Consider the following 21679-nt stretch of genomic DNA (forward strand, 5'->3'; position numbering starts at 1 on the left):
TCCTTTGTTGGGTGCATAAATATTTACAATTGTTATATATTTTACTTGGGTTGATCCCTTGATCATCATGTAGTGTCCTTCTTTGTCTCTTGTCTTTGTTTTAAAGTCTCTTTTGTCTGATATGAGAATTGCTACTCCAGCTTTCTTTTGATTTCCATTTGCATGGAATATCTTTTTCCATTCCCTCACTTTCAGTCAGTATGTGTCCCTAGGTCTGAAGTGGGTCTCTTGTAGACAGCATAAATATGGGTCTTGTTTTTTTAACCATTCAGCCAGTCTGTGTCTTTTTGTTGGAGCATTTAATCCATTTACATTTATGGTAATTATTGATATGTATGTTCCTATTACCATTTTCTTAATTGTTTTGGGTTTATTATTGTAGGTCTTTTCCTTCTCTTGTGTTTCCTGCCTAGAGAAGTTCCTTTATCATTTGTTGTAAAGCTGGTTTGATGGTGCTAAATTCTCTTAGCTTTTGCATGTCTGTAAAGGTTTTAATTTCTCTGTCAAATCTGAATGAGATCCTTGCTGGGTAGAGTCATGTTGGTTGTAGGTTTTTCCCTTTCATCACTTTAAATATGTCCTGCCATTCGCTTCTGGCTTGCAGAGTTTCTGCTGAAAGATCAGCTGTTAACCTTATGGGGATTCCCTTGTGTGATATTTGTTGCTTTTCCATTACTGCTTTTAATATTTTTCTCTGTATTTAATTTTTGATAGTTTGATTAATATGTGTCTTGGTGTGTTTCTCTTTGGGTTTTCCCTGTATGGAACTCTCTGCACTTCCTGGACTTGATTGACTATTTCCTTTCCCTTGTTAAGGAAGTTTTTGACTCTAATCTCTTCAAATATTTTCTCAGACCCTTTCTTTTTCTCTTTTTCTTCTGGGACCACTATAATTCGAATGTTGGTGTGTTTAATGTTGTCCCAGAAGTCTCTGAGACTGTTCTCAGTTCTTTTCATTTTTTTTTTCTTTATTCTGCTCCCTGGCAGTTGTTTTCACCATTTTATCTTCCAGCTCATTCATCCATTCTTCTGCCTCAGTTATTCTGCTATTGATTCCTTCTATAGTATTTTTAATATCAGTTATTACATTGTTCATCACTGTTTGTTTGCTCTTCAGTTCCTTTAGATCCTTGTTAAATGTTTGTGTTTTTCTCCATTCTGTTTCTGAGATTTTGGATCATCTTTACTGTCCTTACTCTGAATTCCTTTTCAGGTAGGTTGCATATTTTGTCTTCATTTATTTGGTCTTGTAGGATTTTACCTTGCTCCTTCATCTGTAACATAATTTTTGTTGTTTCATTTTTTTTTTGATGGGAGGGGCTGTATTCCTGTCTTACTGGTTGTTTGGCGTGAGGCTTCCTTCAATGGAGTTTGCAGGAAGTTAGGTAGAGCCGGACCTTGGTGCCGAGATGAGGACCTCCAGGAGGCCTCACCTCAATTAATATTTCCTGGCATCTGAGGTTCTTTGTTAGTCCAGCAGCTTGGACTTGGTGCTCCCACCACAGGAGCTCGGGCCTGACCTCTGGCCTGGGAACCAAGAACCTGCAAGCTGCATAGCATCATTAAAAAAAAAGAATAAAAAAGAATAAAAGGAGCAGTACAATAACAAAGAATAAATATAAAATTAGAACAATAAAAAATGTATTAGGAAAAATAAAAATATAATTGAAACAACTGCAACTGCAACAAGGGAAAACAAAACCACACCAGAAACAAGAAAAAAAAGTGGTGGGGGGGAACAACCCAAAAGGAGCAGAACAATAACAAAGTATAGAGAATAAAATAAAATTAGAAAAATAAAAGGTTTATTAGAAAAAAATAATTATATTAATGAATTATCAAGAAGAAGGTAAAACAGCACCCTGACCTAAAAGAAGAGAAAAGGAAAAAAAAAAAAAAGGCCTTGGCTCTTGGGGGTGGAGTTTAGGTGGGGGGGCGGAACTTAGGCAGGGGCAGGGTTTAGGGTTGGGCAGGGCCTAGCCAGGGTGGTGACGTTTGAGTGTGGGGCGGGGCCTAGACTCAGGACCCACACAGCCAGAAAAGGCCTTGGGTGTGGGGACTAGGCTGGGCAACATTCAAGTGTGTGGTGGGGCCTCTGCCTAGGACCTACACGGAATGGGAGAGGCAGCACATCCAAAGGGGTTCTCTGGAGTGTGGATTTCGGGAGTTTGGAGGTAGGGCCATGGGTGAGGGTGTGTGTGCGGGGTTTAGGCCCAGGGTGTTTGGAGGGGGTCTCAGAAGGGGTCTCCGAGTGTAGAGGTGGGGCCCTGGGTGGGGGTGTAGGGGCAGGGCTTGGGCTCTACCTGGTAGGAGGGAGGCTCCCAGGGCAGAGGATTAGGCCTGGGAGCCCAACAGGCTCCCCGGTGCCTAAGTGGGCAGCGAAAGCGCTGGCCGTGTTCCTTTCTGTTCCTCCACGCCCTCCCCCATGGTCTCTCCCAGGGTCTCCACAGTCGCCGCTGGACCCTAACTGTGGGCTGGTCCCACTGAGTGTAGGAACTCCTACCCCCACCCATTTGCCCCTCAGGGGTGCAGGTCCCAGAGGTCTGGCCTTTACTTTTGATCCCCCTTTCCTCCCTCCCACTCCGTCAGGACCCACGCAGCTGGAGGGGTTTAGGTGGGCAGAGGATCAGGTCCGGGATTTCATCAGGCTTCTGGGGCCCAAGAGAGTAGGGGAAACCTAGCCACCCTCCCTTTTGATCCTCTGCCCTCCCAGTGGTCCCCCAATTTCCCCCTCCAGGTGTGGGATCTCTTCCTCTCCCCCAGCTGCCCCTCAGGGGCGCCAGTCCAGTCTCACCTCCACTTCTCCTCCCCACTCACTCTCCCCATGCCCCATGTCGTACTTGGTTGCTGGGGGTTCCTCCCGTCCCCTTAGGCGTCCGTGGTCCCCTACCGGTGCCTGGTAGGTGCCCTAGTTGTGCCAAGATGCGAATTTCATGCCCTCCTAGTCTGCCATCTTGACTCCCCCATATTTTCTTTAGTGCTTTATAAGGGTAACTGGGTAATTAAGTATGAAAAGTGAAACCACTGATATAAGTCAGTTCTATATTCACTTTAATAACTGTTAGAACAAAATAGCTGTTAAAATATCTTACACACTGAAAGTGGTAATTGTTTTTTGATCTATGATTATGTATCTTTTGGCACAGAGAAGCTGTCCACTCTGGCCATTCATGTAGCCCTGTTTGGAATCACTTTAAAATGCTTATCTTAGATTTCTAAGTGCTTAAGGCCAATGTCCCGTTTAAAAAACATTCTTCCATACAGGTCCAGTGACCCCTTTTCAGCACCTTACTTATCTTTCTATGCCTTAGTTCTTCATTTGGTGATAACAGTAGTTCCTACCTGATAGAGTTGTTATGTGATTATATGAGGTAATGATATTTCGAACGTGCTTAAAATAGTTGTTTGGCATGTATTAGTGATGTTTCATTTAATCCTCACTTGGGACTTATCTTGAGAGCTTAGTAAAACACCATTCAAATATAGCACTTAAAACAGTGCCTGGCACACAGTAAGTATTCAGAATAATTTATGGAAATAATTCTTCTTAATTTTTTTCTCCTCGTCTGAATCCTCCCCAGCCACATTTCACAAAAGTATCTTAGCACCTTTTATGCTCTTTTGTCTCAGGGCAGGCTTGTATTTCAGTGCTAACTTGCAGAAATTTCCTGGATGATATATTCCTCTCCTGGGTTTTGATCTTTAAAGGCTGAGCATCCTGGAAAGATGATACTAAGTGCCTATGTTTAGGATTGGAATTTTGGAGGATGCACATTGATGGTGACAGGATTTTGGAAGGAATGGGAAGCAGTTTGAAGGTGAGATTCTAGAGGCTCCTAGTCTCAGCGTACATCCCCAGGTACATACATGGCGTAAAATCAAATAGCTTTTAGATTATAGACTTGCATAATGAGGATTTCTGCTGTGGCCGCAGAAGACTGCAAGATGAAGCTCTTTCTCTAGAATGTCCTAAATTATGGGTGAACCCTGAAGGTGATACACCCAGCAATGGCAGAGATCAGAATTTCCTAGCAGCCCATTAGGCTTTTGAGGCTGAATATAATTTGATTAAATGAAAATAAAATCATTGATCATTCTTGCATACCCTATAAAATGAGATTCACAGCCCTTAACCAGAGAAATTGGGTCCTTTTATAGGCTAACTTTGTCCCTGTCAAACTGGGATATGCACCTCCTGATGATCCAGAAGGACAGTTGAATATTTAATAACCTGAGCTCCAGGATCCATTACCCATCTAATAGCTGTTCTTTGGAGGAAACGCAAATGACTTTTTCCTAATCTTTATTCAAGGATGAGTCTTAAGAAGCTCTGGAAACATAAACAGCATGAGCTCCATCGAGAATAGTGCAGAACAAGCACACATTAAATAGTAAACTAGAAGGAATCTGAAAGAGTGAATGGTGGTCATTTTGAAGTAAAAATTCTAAACCCAGTGGTGGATGGTAGGACAGATAATGACACATCTAGTCACCACAGACTCCCTAATAAAGCATAAACCTTAGCTTTGTTGCAAGGATGAAAGTAAGAATAATCTCCCTTAATGGGAGCAGCAGACCAGAGGTGTTTAATCACCTAAAATCACTGATGGTAAAATCACCTCATCGTGCTCATGGAGGCAAGGATCATTTACACACACTTCAAGTCACCCTTGACAAACAGGCTCTTTGTTGATTTCATTAAGTGTCGAACTTTTCTCACCCAGCTCGCCTCAGGATGCACACATTTCATTTCCATGCGTGTTCTGGGAGGACAGTCCATGTCATTTGCCAGCATTTCGGCCAACATATACATAATCAAATGCAGCCACCATGGAACATGGGCTGAGAAACAATCCATCCAGTGTTTAATGAGTAACATTAGCATGCTCTTAAAAGCACTAATAGCAAGTTTCATTACTGTTCATTTTAGTGTGGATGGCAGCTATCCAAAACCTAACCATGTACTAAATTCATTTTAGTAAAAGCAGAAAATAATAAATAAAATAAATGATTGTAATTACAAGTTACTTCTAGAAGTTACACTTATATTAACATGACATTAACTCAGAAAAGAAACACTTTCTTCTTTTTTTTTTTCCAGATTACAATTTTCTTTTAGGAAACCCTTTCTCTCCTACAGTGACTTTCAATCTAATATTGTCTTCAAATTAATTTTCATTATTTTATTATAAAAGTGATGTTATTATACTTTTTGGGATTTTGATCCTGAGGATCAGAAATTGTTCAGAAGGCATTTGGAGTTTTCTATAAATTTGTTTATATTGACTTTTGCAGTATCCACTCCCACTGCTTTCTTGTGTGCCTTCCTATACTTCTTCCCTTTCCAGTCTCTTCAGGATGTTCCCCAGCTCCTTTACAGCTATGGTTCTGGATGTGATTTTAGTTCTGCAAGTCACACATTCTCACGGGGACATGGATTTGGAATTTTCTGGTGCAGATGGTGGCAGAGGTTCTCAGTTGCTGGAGTCACCAGCTTCAGCGGTGTTTCCTGATTTGAGAATCTGCTTCCTCACCATTGCAGAGGCAGTAGCTGTTGTGGCAGCCTGGTGTGGCCAGAACCTCAGTCTAGGGTCTGTTGCTTCCCTTCTCTCTAATTATAAGCTTTTCTACTTCAGGTATCTAGGAAAGATTCTATGCTCTACAGCTGAACCCTGAGTAAGACTGCCTTGGTGCCTACTTCATAGATTGCAAACATTTTGGTGATTAAATGGGATACTTGCATACAGTTTCCTTAGCCAAATGCCTGGCACAGAGTGGATAATAAATATTAGCTTCTATTTTTCCCCTCATAATGCCTAGGGTGGTTCAATGTGAACCTACCTGATAGAAAAATTAAATCCTCAGTATACTTTTTAGTTACATGGTGACTACATATGACACAGTAGAGAAAGACATAGAGACAGTGTGTTATAATGGCAGGGCCAGAGAGTGGTGAACAGTATTTAGAGTAAAATGATCTAGGTTCAACTCTCAGACCTACTTATTGTTTGGCCTTGAGCAAAGTTTTCTGGGGTTTATTTGTTCCAGCTACAGTGGGAGATGAACTGCGTTTTCTTTAATGTTTCTCAAGTTTTTAAAATTCTGAGACTTATATTCTAGCTTCATTTGCTTCTAATTTTCAGTAATGATTTGAAATAACAAGAATGTTCACTTCTTTAGATGACTCATTGTTTAAGGCGTATGATAGCAAACGATGAAGTTGTTTTTGTTTTTTTTAAGACCTGCCTGATGCTTGCCATCATAAAAGGTGAATTAAGCAATGCAAGGAAGAAAAAAAATAGAGGTGAGGATAGTACATTCAACGCATTTGGGAGGGTAAAGAAAAAAGTCCTCTTAGTTTAGTTTGTCTTATCAGTGACAAACTGAAACTGGTTTTTCATAGTAACACCTGGTCATTGTTCTAAAAATATGAAACTTGAGGCCTGTTTGTTGTTGTTGTGTTTTTGTTTTTTTACAGTTAGAAACCTTGATTACAGTGCTACATTTAGAAAATTTAGAAGAGGCACTCTGAGGAACTGAAAATTGTAGAAGAAAATAGAATCTCTTAAGGGTGTAGGAAGTAGATACAATCTCTGGCAGAGAAAAGCAGTTTTCACAAAAATATAATAGAGAAAGATAACTGAACTTATTATAAAGGCACCTAACTAAAAGGGAAAAATCAGTAGAGGAAAGGAAGTTATCTCCTAGTCTTAAGCTGTTTAAGGTCTTGGGATGCCAGGAAAGATGCAAAATGCCATTTATTCTTTTTCTTTCTCTCTCAAAACTGCTTTAAAAATCCACGAAAAAGGGCTTCCCTGGTGGCGCAGTGGTTGGGAGTCTGCCTCCCGATGCAGGGGACGCGGGTTCGTGCCCCGGTCCGGGAGGATCCCACATGCCGCGGAGCGGCTGGGCCCGTGAGCTGTGGCCGCTGAGCCTGCGCGTCCGGAGCCTGTGCTCTGCAACGGGAGAGGCCACAGCAGTGAGAGGCCCGCGTACCGCAAAAAAAAAAAAAAAAAAAAATCCACGAAAAAATCAAGCCTGCCTTTTAGCTATTAAAATTGAATTTTAAAAAAATGACATGGGTTCAGATTTGGATTGACATTATTGACTAGTTACTCTTCTTTTCATACAAATGATAGCAGTATCAGTGTTTGAATCTGGCTCATTTGGTTACGAGGAAGAATTCAGTCAGATTATTGCAGTGGACAAATGGTTGTTATAATTACATATGGACTCTGACTGGACCTGGAAGCTTAGGCATAGAGAGAAATATTTTGCTCCCTCTCTGAGTCTTTGGTGCTCTGTGTCCATCTGCTGTATTCCCCATTCCAACCTCTGGAACTTATCTGCTGACGCTGGTTTTCTACATCTTCATTGTCCAGCTTGCCTATTTGCGTAGGTTACTTCTCCTAGATTATCTTTGTCCCCTTTCTACAGCACACATTTTTTTCTCTAACTTGTATTTTAATCTCATGTATAACATAGGAAGCCTTGCCTCTGTTGGGGTAAGGAAAGCATTTTCCTCTTTTCTCCTCAGAGCAACTCCTTCATTTGGGAATATGTAACTAATATGATTGAGGGAATTGGGACCTGGGCTGCCAAGAATTTACCACTCGTTCTTATTCTCATTCTCTTGTTCTTTCTGTTTCTCACTAGTTTCACTTCAGAGGGAAAGAAAGAAATCCTTTTTTTTTTTTTGGCCGCACCACGCAGCATGGGGGATCTTAGTTCCCCAACCAGGGATTGAACCCGCAGTGGAAGTGCATAGCCTTAACTGCTGGACCACCAGGAAAGTCCTGAAAGAAGTCTTGATTTTAAATTCCAAGCTGTATTCTGGCTTTACCAGAATGACAGCTGTTAAATTTTCCCTTTTGATTTCTATGTATATTGATCTACTGGTTCAAGATCCATAAGGCAGTGATTCTCAACTGGAAGTGATTTTGATAGGGGACATTTGACAATGTCAGAAAACATTTGTGATTGTCAGGACTGAAGAAGGAGATTCTACTGGCTTCTGGTCATTAGAGTTCAAGGATGCTGCCAAACATCATTCAATGCACCAGGTAACAACCCGCGTTAAAAATAACAATAATAATACTGCTATATTTAAAATAGATAACCAACAAGGAGCTACTGTATAGCACCAGGAACTCTGCTCAATACTCTGTAATAACTTATATGGGAAAAAAAATTCGATAAAGAGTAGATACATGTATACGTACAACTGAGTCACTTTGCTGTACACCTGAAGCTAACACAGCATTGTTAATCAACTATACTCCAATATAAAGTAAAAATTAAAAAAAATTTTTCTAGCCCCAAATATCAGTAGTGCCAAAGTTGAAAAATTCTGCCATACAAGAAGTAAAGGGTTTGAGATTAATTATTGCCTTTTTATTCAAAAACTATTTTATTACCGTTTCTATCTAATCTCTCAATTACACCCTTCCAGATTCCCAGGGAAAGATATGAATGGTGAAGCCTATTTTTGAACTAAGCTCCACAAAGCACAGCCTTCTGCCAGTCCAAGGGTTCAAGTTCCTTAGTCTAACCCGAACATCTATGACTCACAAGGTATCAGCTATGATTATAAAATAAAACATGGACATGTTAGCTCTTGTCTCTAAAAAAGGTAGATAATTTTTTTAGAAGGAGATGTGATTAGATAGGAATCATAAAACATGTTCAGACCAAAAAAATAAAATATAATTTCCTTAATACTTAATAACTTTTAATTGATGACAAAAATCAAGTGAGTCTTCTATCATGTACATTTTAAGCCAACATGATTCAGTAATATTGTTTTGGATATTCAGTTACTATATTTGTGAGAACACTTAATTTTTATTATCTCTGAGAAAAAGGAAAAAACTAATTACATATTGGATTAATTTGTGAGTTTCCTATCCTTAGGTACCCTGGGGGTCTATAATTCTTACTTCCAGGAACTCTTTGTAAGCCTTTTTTCCAGAAAAGAGTTTCAGACCAGGAATGCAGAGGCAAAGCAGAACACATTGTAGATGCTAATATTCACTAGAAGAGGAGCAAGGGAGCTGTTTTCGAAGGAGTGAGAAGGAGTGTTGTGCACAAATTCTGTTATGACTTTAATGGAAACAGTGCATGTCATTCCCACACAGCTTGCTGAGTACTTGCCCCTGAGAATATAGTGATTAGAATGAATGATGTGCTGGGATTAAAACACTTTACTGTTTAGTTCTATTTGTTGGGAAACATTTACTGATTCTAGCCCTGGTTTCCCTTATGATATGATTAGGCAGAGAGGAGTCACTTTCCTGAGGAAACTGAGGTCACAGCGTTCTCTCACGATATAAAGCTCGTGAGGCATGTGGAAGAGCTGAGATCATGGATTTGGAAAGGATCGCCATAGAGTTGTTAAAATAAAATTTTCTACAGATAACTTACTGATCTAGTTGACTTCTATTCAGTGATTCATGACTTGGGTACTGTTTAATCTAGCAGGTAGAAAGGAGCTCTGAAGAGCAGTACAAGGTGAGAGCTTTTTATAGGCCAAAGTGAGCAGGGTCAAGGACGATGTACTGGTCATTTGCTAATGGGTTAATGAGAGTTCCTTTCCTTATATGGAACAAGGAGCTGGATAAGGGTTTGGTAAGCAGGCAAGCATGATTGGTTGGTTGACCTGGGCCTTCCTTTGCTTGGAGAGCCCAGGTAGGGAAACTTAGATAAATTTTGGTTTGCTGATGTGGGGCTTAGCATGAGTGATTCCATCTTGGACCTAATCTGGTTACTTTGACAGAGTCCTTGGCCTATCACATAGTCTTTACTATGCAAATAGGGCCAGTCACTTCAGAATTTTGAGAATTGATCTCAGTATCTTTCTACTGAAGACAATAACTGCTTTCCAGCATTGTGGCAAGACATTTAAGAGCTTCCATCACAGCTCCAGTGCAACTTAACCACGTAACCAGTTCTGTGAATGCTGTCATGTTCTGGAATATTATCGTGCCTCACTTTTCTGTTTTGTAAATTTGGGAAGATTGTATCTGCTTCACAGGGTTTTTTGAGAAAGAAATGAGTTACTAATAATGACTGCAAAGCACTTGTGACAGTGTCTGTCTCAAATGTTATTATCATTGTTAATGCACGTTGAGCTTTTAGCTCAGTGCTTGAAAACCTGGTTTTACACAATGCCCTGTATTATTATTGCTAGAAACAAAGAAAAATAACAATTTACGTCAAGGGAGAATCCAGTAAATGATCTATGAAGGTCTGTTATTGCCTAAACCAACATATGCTTTGTGATAGTGATTAGGCTGGGTGGGAGCCATCAGTCAAGCCAGAAGGATGAGGCAAATGAGGAAACCTTTTCAGAAGACCTGTGGATGATTCTAGGGAACTGGATGACATTTTGGTTGGGGGCATAACTTCACAGTAATTGAACACTCCCCAAATATCATTTTTAAAGTAAACTTACCTTATTACTGTTAGTTGGAGGCATAAATTTCCACTCTGTGAATGCCCTGTGCATTTGTGGATCCGATTGCAGGGTTAAACAAAATCAACAGAGTCCTTCCATCCCATTCATTTCTAATGCAACCTGTATTGCTACCATCAGCAGCAAAATAAAATCTTTTCCATTTACCTCTGACTCAAAAAGCAGAGGGAGAGGCATTTTGAGATAGTTTAAATAGGGAAATGGAGATTTAGAGGTTAAGTGATGGGTTTAATGACAGTGGTGCTTCATGTTAGTACTGTATTTCATTTTTCAAAGTATATCCTCATAAATAATCTCCTTGGATCTATACAACTAAATAGAATAGAAACAAGAATATAAGACTGTTATCTCCGTATAACAAATCAGAAAGCTGATGTTTCTCTATCAGATGTATACTCAGGCTAAACTGGAGACATTGATTCCAGCTCTCACTGTTATGTAGGGGAGCTTCTCTTGCTATCATTGTAAAGCCTACAGCATTTCCCCAGCATTGACTTTATTCTGATTTCTTTAAAAATAAACTCCTGGGCTTCCCTGGTGGCTCAGTGGTTGAGAGTCCGCCTGCTGATGCGGGGAACATGGGTTCGTGCCCAGGTCCGGGAAGATCCCACATGCCGCGGAGCAGCTGGGTCCGTGAGCCACGGCCGCTGAGCCTGCGCGTCCGGAGCCTGTGCTCTGCAACAGGAGAGGCCACAACAGTGAGAGGCCCGCGTATCACAAAAAATAAATAAATAAATAAACTCCTGCTAGTCTTTCTTGAATTAGATGCTGATAGACCTAAGAAAATGAGTCTAATTCCTCTTCCCCATTAGCCCTAAAGCTAACATACCTGCAGATCTTCTAAGTTACTCTTTTCTCTAAATCAGACTTCCCTCAGTAGTCTGAACTTATCTATCACAAATTCTAGAACTTTCATCATACGTCAGAAAAATGTACTTTATCCACTTCCCTGAAGAAAGAAAACAAGTATAATTCACTCAGCTAATATTGACTGATGACCAACAGTATTAGAATCTTATTGTGTGTTTATGTACAGTCATGAACAAAAAAGATACAGTCCTTGAAATTAGGTAATTTGCTTATTAGGGCAGGGACATAGGTGATATTCATGAAATAATTTAAAATTTTATTCAGCAGTAAGTTGCCATGAAAAAAATAAAATAAAAAACAGTGTTCTTGAGCATTATATTATATTGAATGGAGCAAGAAGTTATCCCTGAGGAAATTGCCTTTGAAAGACAAAAAAGGAGCCAGGCATTCAAAAATCTGGGACAAGAGAGAGCCAAATAAAGGAAAATGTTAGTGCAAAGATGGGAGCCAGGCTGGTGTGATCAAAGGATCAAGAGGATTCCAATAAATAAGGACTAAGTTGAATAAGCGGGCAAATGAGAAGAATTGAAGTTAGGGACATAGGCAGGGACAGATATTCTGGGGCCTTAGGATGCCCCATAAAAGGGATTTGGATTTTATTCTAAATCCTAGTGCTATCTATTGGTTTTGAGTGTGGAGAGACTTGATCTGATCTCATTTTTAAAAGAATACGCTGGCTGTTTTAAGAAAAATGAATTGTGGGGAGGCAAGAGTAGAGTCTGGGGACTAGTGAGAGGCTTCCAGTAAACCAAAAGAGATTATCATGTTCAAACAAGGACTTGATGATGCATTGTCTTGCCTTAGAGTTGGGGCGGATGGTGATTGAAAGGGAAGAATTGGACACTTCCTAGCTGGGGATTTGAGTAGCTGGGTGGACAACGCTGTCCTCACTTGAAGTAGGAAAGACTTAGGGTGAGAGAAAAGGTCTTGGGGCTGGGGACAAATGGGTAGTTCTGGTTTTAAAACAATTATGTCTGGAATTTATATTTTGTTTTAGATGTGTTCTCACTTATATGCAGTACAGGGTAACAGTAGTTTCCCTTGAATTTGAGCCGTTATTTCTATTATATCAGCCTCAGGTTGTAGTTGTTTATTAAGCAGTCATGTGTAGAAAAAAATGTATTCAGTGAAAAACTATGCATCCTTTCTCTCTCTCTCTCTCTCTCTCTCTCTATATATATATATATATTATATATATATATATATACACACACACACACACAGACACGTACTTTTTTTTAATGCAGCCTTCTTAGATTTCCCTTCTTGGTTATCAGATTCTAGCTCTGTTTCTTGTCTCTGAGCTATTTTGCAACTCTTTGTAAGTTGCAGGTAACTAATAGATATATAAACTCTTCTCTGTGCAGTAGTGATTTTAATTGAGTACCTTTTTTCTGTGGAAAACTGGTTTTGTCCACATTTGCAATTAATTTCAACATTCCTTTACTCCATATGAATTTTTCTTCCTTTTCCCTTCATTCAGTTACAACATCTGCTTGATTTCCTCATCTAAGTAAAGTAAAATCTTTAATGTGCATTCCTTTTTATATCTGTATGAGAATCATAGCTTTACTTTTTCCTAAAAATGATCTTTTAGCACAGTTCTCACCAATGGCTCATATTGCTCTCCTGGGCAGATGAACACCCATACATTTTCACACAAACTACTGTAAAGTTGTGCTCCCGAATTCTGTATTTAATAATGTGACATTAACACATTTCATTTCATATGATGCCAATTTCCCAGAAAAATTCTGGACTCTCATGTGAAATACCCAGAATCAATTTTGCCAGTACAATTATGAATTCAAATGTCAAATGATTCATTTTATACCTCAGCCCCAAGAACATTGCATCCTCCTAGTGGAAGGGAGAATTTCTAATGATCAGTCTTTGAGCTTCCACAAGCCATTTAGTAAAATTTTAGACACTTTGTGTACAACAGAATTAGTTTGTCAATAATGAAAGATATCATTGAGTGTTTCTAAGCAAATTCATACATTGCCTCTATTCTCAGAAGTGTATACTTCAGTGACTAAGGTTCTGAGAGATTGTAATTCATTAATTCTTAGAGGAAACTTACTTGAAGTTATATTCTAAAACTGTCTTTTAAAAAAGATTAGCTCATGACTCATAAATTGGAGTGGTTCATTTTTTGTCTTGTCAAGGAAGAAGAAAACGTACTTCACTGACAAGGAAAAAGAAACATTGCATCTTTGGCAAAGGTGCAGTTTAAATATTTAGAAAATTGTGATTCATAAGTCAAAAAAGGTAACGATATAATATCATTTCCAGAGCTGTATCTGTGCAAGCACTTTTTGTACTCATATAACATTAATTGATTTTAAGGTATCATTTGTATAAGTTATTATTAACATTGAAAATATAAATCATGAAGATTAAATGACACAATTAATTTACAAAAAATAAGTTCATCTAACGTTTATTTTGTAAGACTTTTTAAAAAATATTATGCCAGGCCTGGCAAACTTTAACAAATATTTTAATTTCTTATAAATCATTTTTTGAATGTGACTATTTTAGAGGAATTATAGATGAAAACAGAGTTTTGGTTGACAAATTGAAAACTTCACAAAGAAAGAAGCATAGATTTATTGATTGATATAGCTAATATGTTTATGGCATCTGTGAGAGCCACGTATACAGGTAGATTGTGAGATGGGTTGATGATTACCAATTTTGTTCTGACGTTATGAAAATAAAAACTCAAATGTTACACAAAACTTATTCTTTGAGTTGGGGTGGATGGCTATTGAAAAAGAATAATTAGATGCTTTCTATTTTGGGGATTTCAGTAGCTGGGTGGACACTGTTGTCCTGACCTGAAATAGGAAAGACTTATGGTGAGGGGGAAGGTCTTGGGGCTGGGGTAAGAATGGATAGTTCTGTTTGTAACAAACTTACTTCTAGAATTCACATTTTATTGTAGATGTGTTTTTACTTGCATGCAGTAGAGGGTGACTGTAGTCTTCCTGGGACTTGAGCCTTTATTTCTGTTATATCAGTCTCAGGTTCAGTTGTTTGTTTAGCAGTCATGTGTGGAAAAGAAAGATGTATTGCATGGAAAACTATGCATCTTCCTTAGATTACCATCTGTAAAATGCTTACTTTAAAAACCTTAGTTGAACTTACTTTTATCCATACTGGGTTGACATTTTTGGTATATTTTTAACAGTTCTAAGACAAAATATTTCACTTGTCATTGAGTGATTATACACTAGACTTGGGGAAACGTGGGGGCTATCCTGATGAGGCCTCTCATTTACATTTCCTCATTTGTGAAAGAGAAAGTATTTAGTTTCTGGAAACTTGGGGTTGCCTCCCCCCTCTTTATGTTAGACTACATTTTGAATTGGCCTTAGAGTTCCTTCAAATAAAGCAACAAGCAATAAATGGATATTTTCATACTTCTATAAGCTCTCTTCTTGAAGGAGAGATCCCTTGTAGTATTCACCATTTTAGCTCCAGAACCTACATTGTTGATGGTTGAGGGTAGATCTCATAGAGGTGTCTTTGCCTTACTGGGGAGTCTTTGTATGGCTTATAGGGTACAATTCTAAGGTCAAAAGGAAAGTGATTGACTCTATCCCTAACATTTCTCAAGGACCCGTGATGATAGAGAATCACAACTCTCTTCCCACATTTGGTACCCTAAGAGGTAGATTTCTGTTTATTCTGTATAAGAAATATTTTTATTTATTACTTTATTTTATTTTATTTTATTTTTTGCGGTACACGGCCTCTCACTGTTGTGGCCTCTCCCGTTGCGGAGCACAGGCTCTGGACGCGCAGGCCCAGTGGCCATGGCTCACGGGCCCAGCTGCTCCGCGGCGTATGGGATCCTCCTGGACCGGAGCACGAACCCGTGTCTCCTGCATCGGCAGGCGGACTCTCATCCACTGCAGCACCAGGGAAGCCCAAGAAATATTTTGAAAAGAAGCAAACATCATTTCTAATCAAAGAGATGTTTTTCAAAGGAGTTCTTCAAAATGTACATGTTCTTTTCCTTTGGGATAGTACATAATAGATCTACCTTCTGGAAAGGTACACACATATCAAATCATGTGCTTCTTCCTTAAAAGGAAAAATTCATGTTTGGTCAATCCTCTTTACTTCCCATAAGGAAAAATTAACTCATTTCTTAGAGTGTCCAGAGAGTCTCAAGCTCATAATGAGTACTTTATGGAAATTTTCTCATAATTGAAGATTAATGTTTAGTTTATGATTTTATTTCAATAATCTCTACCATATTTATTTTTAACCCATTGCACAAATAGGGGTAACATAAGTTGACTAAAGCAGTATAACAAAGATTTTATGTTTGATGGACTTGGGAAGAGGGAGGAATAAGAAGTTTTTACACCCTTTTTCTCACTTGTTCCCAGCAGTGATCTCAAGTTTCAGGACAGTCTGGATGGCAAATAGGCGAATAGAGAAAAGTATGCTTTGTTTCTGTGGCAGTCTCAGAGCCAATGACTTCTCTGGGAGAGAGGTAGCTTATCCAGCCTAAAATTTTGAGACTGAAAACTTGGAGGGAAGCTGGTGCAAGATTTCTGCAGGATAAAACCCTTGGTGCTACTGCCAGAATAGAATAGATGTCTGGTTTGTGATATTAGTTATCTATTACATTCTTGGAAAGGCTAAATATCAGCTTTCCTGGTACCCAGCAAATGGCGATAGGTCAATTACTGCTGCTCTAAATGAATATTTTTAAGCAACTTTTTTCCCTTGGCATTATTTAAAGCATAAGTGGTTAGATTTATTTATTTATTTTTCACCAGCGTATACATGTCGATCCCAGTCGCCCAATTCATCACACCACCACCCCCACACCCCCGCTGCTTTCCCCCCTTGATGTCCATAAGTTTGTTCTCTACATCTTTGTCTCAGCTTCTGCCCTGCAAACCAGTTCAAGTCTACCATTTTTCTAGGTTCCACATATATGTATTAATATACGATATTTGTTTTTCTCTTTCTGACTTATGTCACTCTGTATGACACTCTCTAGATCATCCATGTCTCAACAAATGACCCAATTACGTTCCATTTTATGGCTGAGTAATATATATGTGCCACATCTTCTTTATCCATTCGTCTGTCGATGGGCATTTAGGTTGCTTCCATGACCTGCCTATTGTAAATAGAGCTGCAATGAACATTGGGGTACATGTGTCTTTTTGAATAATGGTTTTCTCTGGGTATATGCCTGGTAGTGGGATTGCTGCATCATATGGTAATTCTATTTTTAGTTTTTTAAGGAACCTCCATACTGTCCTCCATAGTGGCTGTATCAATTTACATTCCCACCAAAAGTGCAAGAGGGTTCCCTTTTCTCCACACCCTCTCCAGCATTTGTTGTTTGTAGATTTTCTGATGCTGCCCATTCTAACTGGTGTGAGGTGATACCTCATTGTAGTTTTAATTTGCATTTCTCTAATAATTAGTGATGTTGAGAAGCTTTTCATGTGCTTCTTAGCCATGTGTATGTCTTCTTTAGAGAAATGTCTATTTAGGTCTTCTGCCCATTTTTGGATTGGGTTGTTTGTTTTTTTAATATTGAGCTGCATGAGCTGTTTATATGTTTTGGAGATTAATCCTTTGTCCGTTGATTTGTTTGCAAATATTTTCTCCCGTTCTGATGGTTGTCTTTTTATCTTGTTTATGGTTTCCTTTGCTGGGCAAAAGCATTTAAGTTTCATTAGGTCCCATTTGTTTATTTATTTTTTTTAATTTCCATTACTCTAGGAGGTGGATCAAAAAAGATCTTGCTGTCAAAGAGTGTTCTTCCTATGTTTTCCTCTAAGAGTTTTATAGTGTGTAGTCTTCCATTTAGGTCTCTAATCCATTTTGAGTTTTTTTGTGTGTATGGTGTTAGGGAGTGTTCTAATTTCATTCTTTTACATGTAGCGGTCCAGTTTCCCCAGCACCGCTTATTGAAGAGACTGTCTTTTCTCCATTGTATATCCTTGTCTCCTTTGTCATAGATTAGTTTACCATAGGAACGTGGGTTTATCTCTGGGCTTTCTGTCCTGTTCCATTGATCTATATTTCTGTTTTTGTGCCAGTACCATATTGTCTTGATTACTGTAGGTTTGTAGTATTGTCTGAAGTCAGGGAGTCTGTTTCTTCCAGCTCCGTTTTTTTCCCTCAATACTGCTTTGGCTATTCGGGGTTCTTTGTGTCTCCATACAAATTTTAAGATTTTTTGTTCTAGTTCTGTAAAAAATGCCATTGGTAATTTGATAGGGATTGCATTGAATCTGTAGATTGCTTTGGGTAGATAGTCATTTTCACAATATTGATTCTTCCAATCCAAGTACAGGGTATATCTCTCCATCTGTTGGTATCATCTTTAATTTCTTTCATCAGTGTCTTATAGTTTTCTGCATACAGGTCTTTCCTCTCCCTAAGTAGGTTTATTCCTAGATATTTTATTCTTTTTGTTGCAGTGGTAAATGGGAGTGTTTCCTTAATTTCTCTTTCAGATTTTTCATCATTAGTATATAGGAATGCAAGAGATTTCTGTGCATTAATTTTGTATCCTGCAAATTTACCAAATTCATTGATTAACTCTAGTAGTTTTCTGGTGGCATCTTTAGGATTCTCTATGTATAGTATCATGTCGTCTGTAAACAGTGACAGTGTTACTTCTTCTTTTCCAATTTGTATTCCTTTTATTTCTTTTTCTTCTCTGATTGCTGTGGCTAAAACTTCCAAAACTATGTTGAATAATAGTGGTGAGAGTGGACACCGTTGGCTTGTTCCTGATCTTACTGGAAATGCTTTCAGTTTTTCACCATTGAGAATGATGTTTGCTGTGGGTTTGTCATATACGGCCTTTATTATGTTGAGGTAGGTTCCCTCTATGCCCACTTTCTGGAGAGTTTTTGTCATAAATGGGTGTTGAATTTTGTCAAAAGATTTTTCTGCATCTATTGAGATGATCATATGGTTTTTCTTCTCAGTGTGTTAATATGGTGTATCACATTGATTTATTTGCGTATATTGAAGTATCCTTGCATCCCTGAGATAAATCCCACTTGGTCATGGTGTATGATCCTTTTAATGTGTTGTTGGATTCTGTTTGCTAGTATTTTGTTGAGGATTTTTGCATCTATATTCATCAGTGATATTGGTCTGTAATTTTCTTTGTTTGTAGTATCTTTGTCCGGTTTTGGTATCAGGGTGATGGTGGCCTCATAGAATGAGTTTGGGAGTATTCCTTCCTCCGCAATTTTTTGCAAGAGTTTGAGAAGGACGGGTGTTAGCTCTTCTCTAAATGTTTGATAGAATTCACCTGTGAAGCCATCTGGTCCTGGACTTTTGTTTTTTGGAAGATTTTTAATCACAGTTTCAATTTCATTACTTGTGATTGGTCTGTTCATATTTTCTATATGGTTCAGTCTTGGAAGCTTATACCTTTCTAAGAATTTGTCCATTTCTTCCAGGTTGCCCATTTTATTGGCATAGAGTTGCTTGTAGTAGTCTCTTAGGATGCTTTGTATTTCTGCAGTGTCTGTTGTAACTTCTCCTTTTTCATTTCTAATTTTATTGATTTGAGTCCTCTCCCTCTTTTTCTTGATGAGTCTGGCTAATGGTTTATCAATTTTGTTTATCTTCTCAAAGAACCAGCTTTTAGTTTTATTGATCTTTGCTATTGTTTTGTCTCTATTTCATTTATTTCTGCTCTGATCTTTATGATTTCTTTCCTTCTGCTAACTTTGGGTTTTGTTTGTTCTTCTTTCTGTAGTTCCTTTAGGTGTAAGGTTAGATTGTTTATTTGAGATTTTTCTTGTTACTTGAGGTAGGCTTGTATAGATATAAACTTCACTTTTAGAACTGCTTTTGCTGCATCCGATAGGTTTTGGATCATCTCGTTTTCGTTGTCATTTGTGTCTAGGTATTTTTTGATTTCCTCTTTGATTTCTTCAGTGATCTCTTATTTAGTAACGTATTGTTTAACCTCCATGTGTCTGTTTTCCCCTGGAATTCATTTCTAATCTCATAGCATTGTGGTTAGAAAAGATGCTTGATATGATTTCAATTTTCTTCACTTTACTGAGACTTGATATGTGACCCAAGATGTGATCTATCCTGGAGAAGGTTCCATGTGCACTTGAGAAGAAAGTGTAATCTGCTGTTTTTGGATGGAACATCCTATAAATATCAATTAAATCTATCTTGTCTATTGTGTCATTTAAAGCTTCTGTTTCCTTATTTATTTTCATTTTGGATGATCTGTCCATTGGTGTAAGTGAGGTGTTAAAGTCCCCCACTAGTGTGTTACTGTTGATTTCCTCTTTTATGGCTGTTAGCAGTTGCCTTATGTATTGCGGTGCTCCTTTGTTGGGTGCATATATATTTATAATTGTTGTATCTTCCTCTTGGATTGATCCCTTGATCATTAGGTAGTGTCCTTCCTTGTCTCTTGTAACATTCTCTATTTTAAAGTCTATTTTATCTGATATGAGTATTGCTACTCCAGCTTTCTTTTGATTTCCATTTGCATGGAATATCTTTTCCATCCCCTCACTTTCAGTCTGTATGTGTCCCTATGTCTGAGTGGGTCTCTTGTAGACAACATATGTATGGGTCTTGTTTTTGTATCCATTCAGCAAGCCTGTGTGTTTCGGTTGGAGCATTTAATCCATTCACGTTTAAGGTAATTATCAATATGTATGTTCCTATGACCATTTTCTTAATTGTTTTAGGTTTGTTTTTGTAGGTCCTTTTCTTGTCTTGTGTTTCCCACTTAGAGAAGTTCCTGTAGCATTTGTTGGAGAGCTGGTTTTGTGGTGCTGAATTCTCTTGGCTTTTGCTTGTCTGTAAAGCTTTTGATTTCTCCATTGAATCTGAATTAGATCCTTGCCGGGTAGAGTAATCTTGGTTGTAGGTTCTTCCCTTTCATCACTTTAAGTATATCATGTCATTCCCTTGTGGCTTGTAGAGTTTCTGATGAGAAATCAGATGTTCACCTTATGGGAGTTCCCTTGTATGTTATTTGTTGTTTTTCCCTTGTTGCTTTCAGTAAGTTTTCTATGTCTTTAATTTTTGCCAATTTGATTACTATGTGTCTCAGCGTGTTTCTCCTTGGGTTTATCCTGTATGGGACTCTCTGCTCTTCCTGGACTTGGGTGGCTATTTCCTTTCCTATGTTAGGGAAGTGTTCGACTATAATCTCTTCAAATATTTTCTCGGGTCCTTTCTGTCTCTCTTCTCCTTCTGGGACCCCTATAATGCGAGTGTTGTTGCATTTAATGTTGTCCCAGAGGTATCTTAGGCTGTCTTCATTTCTTTTCATTCTTTTTTCTTTATTCTGTTCCGCAGCAGTGAATTCCACCATTCGGTCTTCCAGGTCACTTATCCATTCTTCTGCCTCGGTTATTCTGCTATTGATTCCTTCTAGTGTAGTTTGCATTTCAGTTATTGTATTGTTCATCTCTGTTTGTTTGTTCTTTAATTCTTTTAGGTTTTTGTTAAACATTTCTTGCATCTTCTCAATCTTTGCCTCCACTTTTTTTCCAAGGTGCTGGATCATCTTCACTATCATTATTCTGAATTCTTTTTGTGGAAGGTTGCCTATCTCTACTTCATTTAGTTTTTTTTTCTGGGGTTTTAACTTGTTCCTTCATCTGGTACATAGCCCTCTGCCTTTTCATCTTGTCTCTCTTTCTGTGAATGTGGTTTTTTTCCCATAGGCTGCAGGATTGTAGTTCTTGCTTCTGCTGTGTGCCCTCTGGTGGGTGAGGCTATCTGAGTGGCTTGTGCTAGTTTCCTGATGGGAGGGACTGGTGGTGGGTAGAGCTGGCTGTTGCTCTGGTGGGCAGAGCTCAGTAAAACTTTAATCTGCTTTTCTGCTGATGGGTGTGGCTGGGTTCCCTCCCTGTTGGTTGTTTGGCCTGAGGCAACCCAACACTGGAGCCCACCTGGACTCTTTGGTGGGGCTAATGGCAGACTCTGGGAGGGCTCACGCCAAGGAGTCCTTCTGCTGCCAGTGTCCTTCTCCTCACGGTGAGCTGCAGCCACCCCATGCCTCTGCAGGAGAGCCCCCAACACTAGCAGGTAGGTCTGGTTCAGTCTCCTCTGGGGTCACTGCTCCTTCCCCTGGGTCCCGATGTGCACACTACTTTGTGTGTGCCCTCCAAGAGTGGAGCCTCTGTTTCCCCCAGTCCTGTCGAAGTCCTCTAATCAAATCCCGCTAGCCTTCAAAATCTGATTCTCTAGGAATTTCTCCTCCCATTGCTGGACCCCCAGGTTGGGAAGCCTGACATGGGGCTCAGAACCTTCACTCCATTGGGTGGACTTTTGTGGTAT

General features: G+C 38.9%; 1 long non-coding RNA gene across 2 annotated transcripts in view; it reads left to right on the forward strand.

The window, feature by feature from the left end:
• Window positions 1-719: 719 nt before the first annotated feature.
• LOC149749782 (uncharacterized) overlaps window positions 720-21679 on the forward strand; it is a 71615-nt gene continuing 50655 nt past the window's right edge. The window contains exons 1-4 of one of the 2 annotated variants that reach the window (XR_016392524.1): window positions 720-2174; window positions 3631-3818; window positions 7657-8063; window positions 8453-8574. This is a non-coding gene — a long non-coding RNA (uncharacterized LOC149749782). The remainder of the gene's footprint in view (window positions 2175-3630; window positions 3819-7656; window positions 8064-8452; window positions 8575-21679) is intronic. The other variant, XR_016392525.1, reaches the window with a different exon arrangement.

This window comes from Delphinapterus leucas, chromosome 3 (genome assembly GCF_059928025.1).
Source record: "Delphinapterus leucas isolate spDelLeu-1000000601 "Yukka" chromosome 3, BTC_Dleu_Yukka2, whole genome shotgun sequence".
NCBI classification, from domain to species: domain Eukaryota; kingdom Metazoa; phylum Chordata; class Mammalia; order Artiodactyla; family Monodontidae; genus Delphinapterus; species Delphinapterus leucas.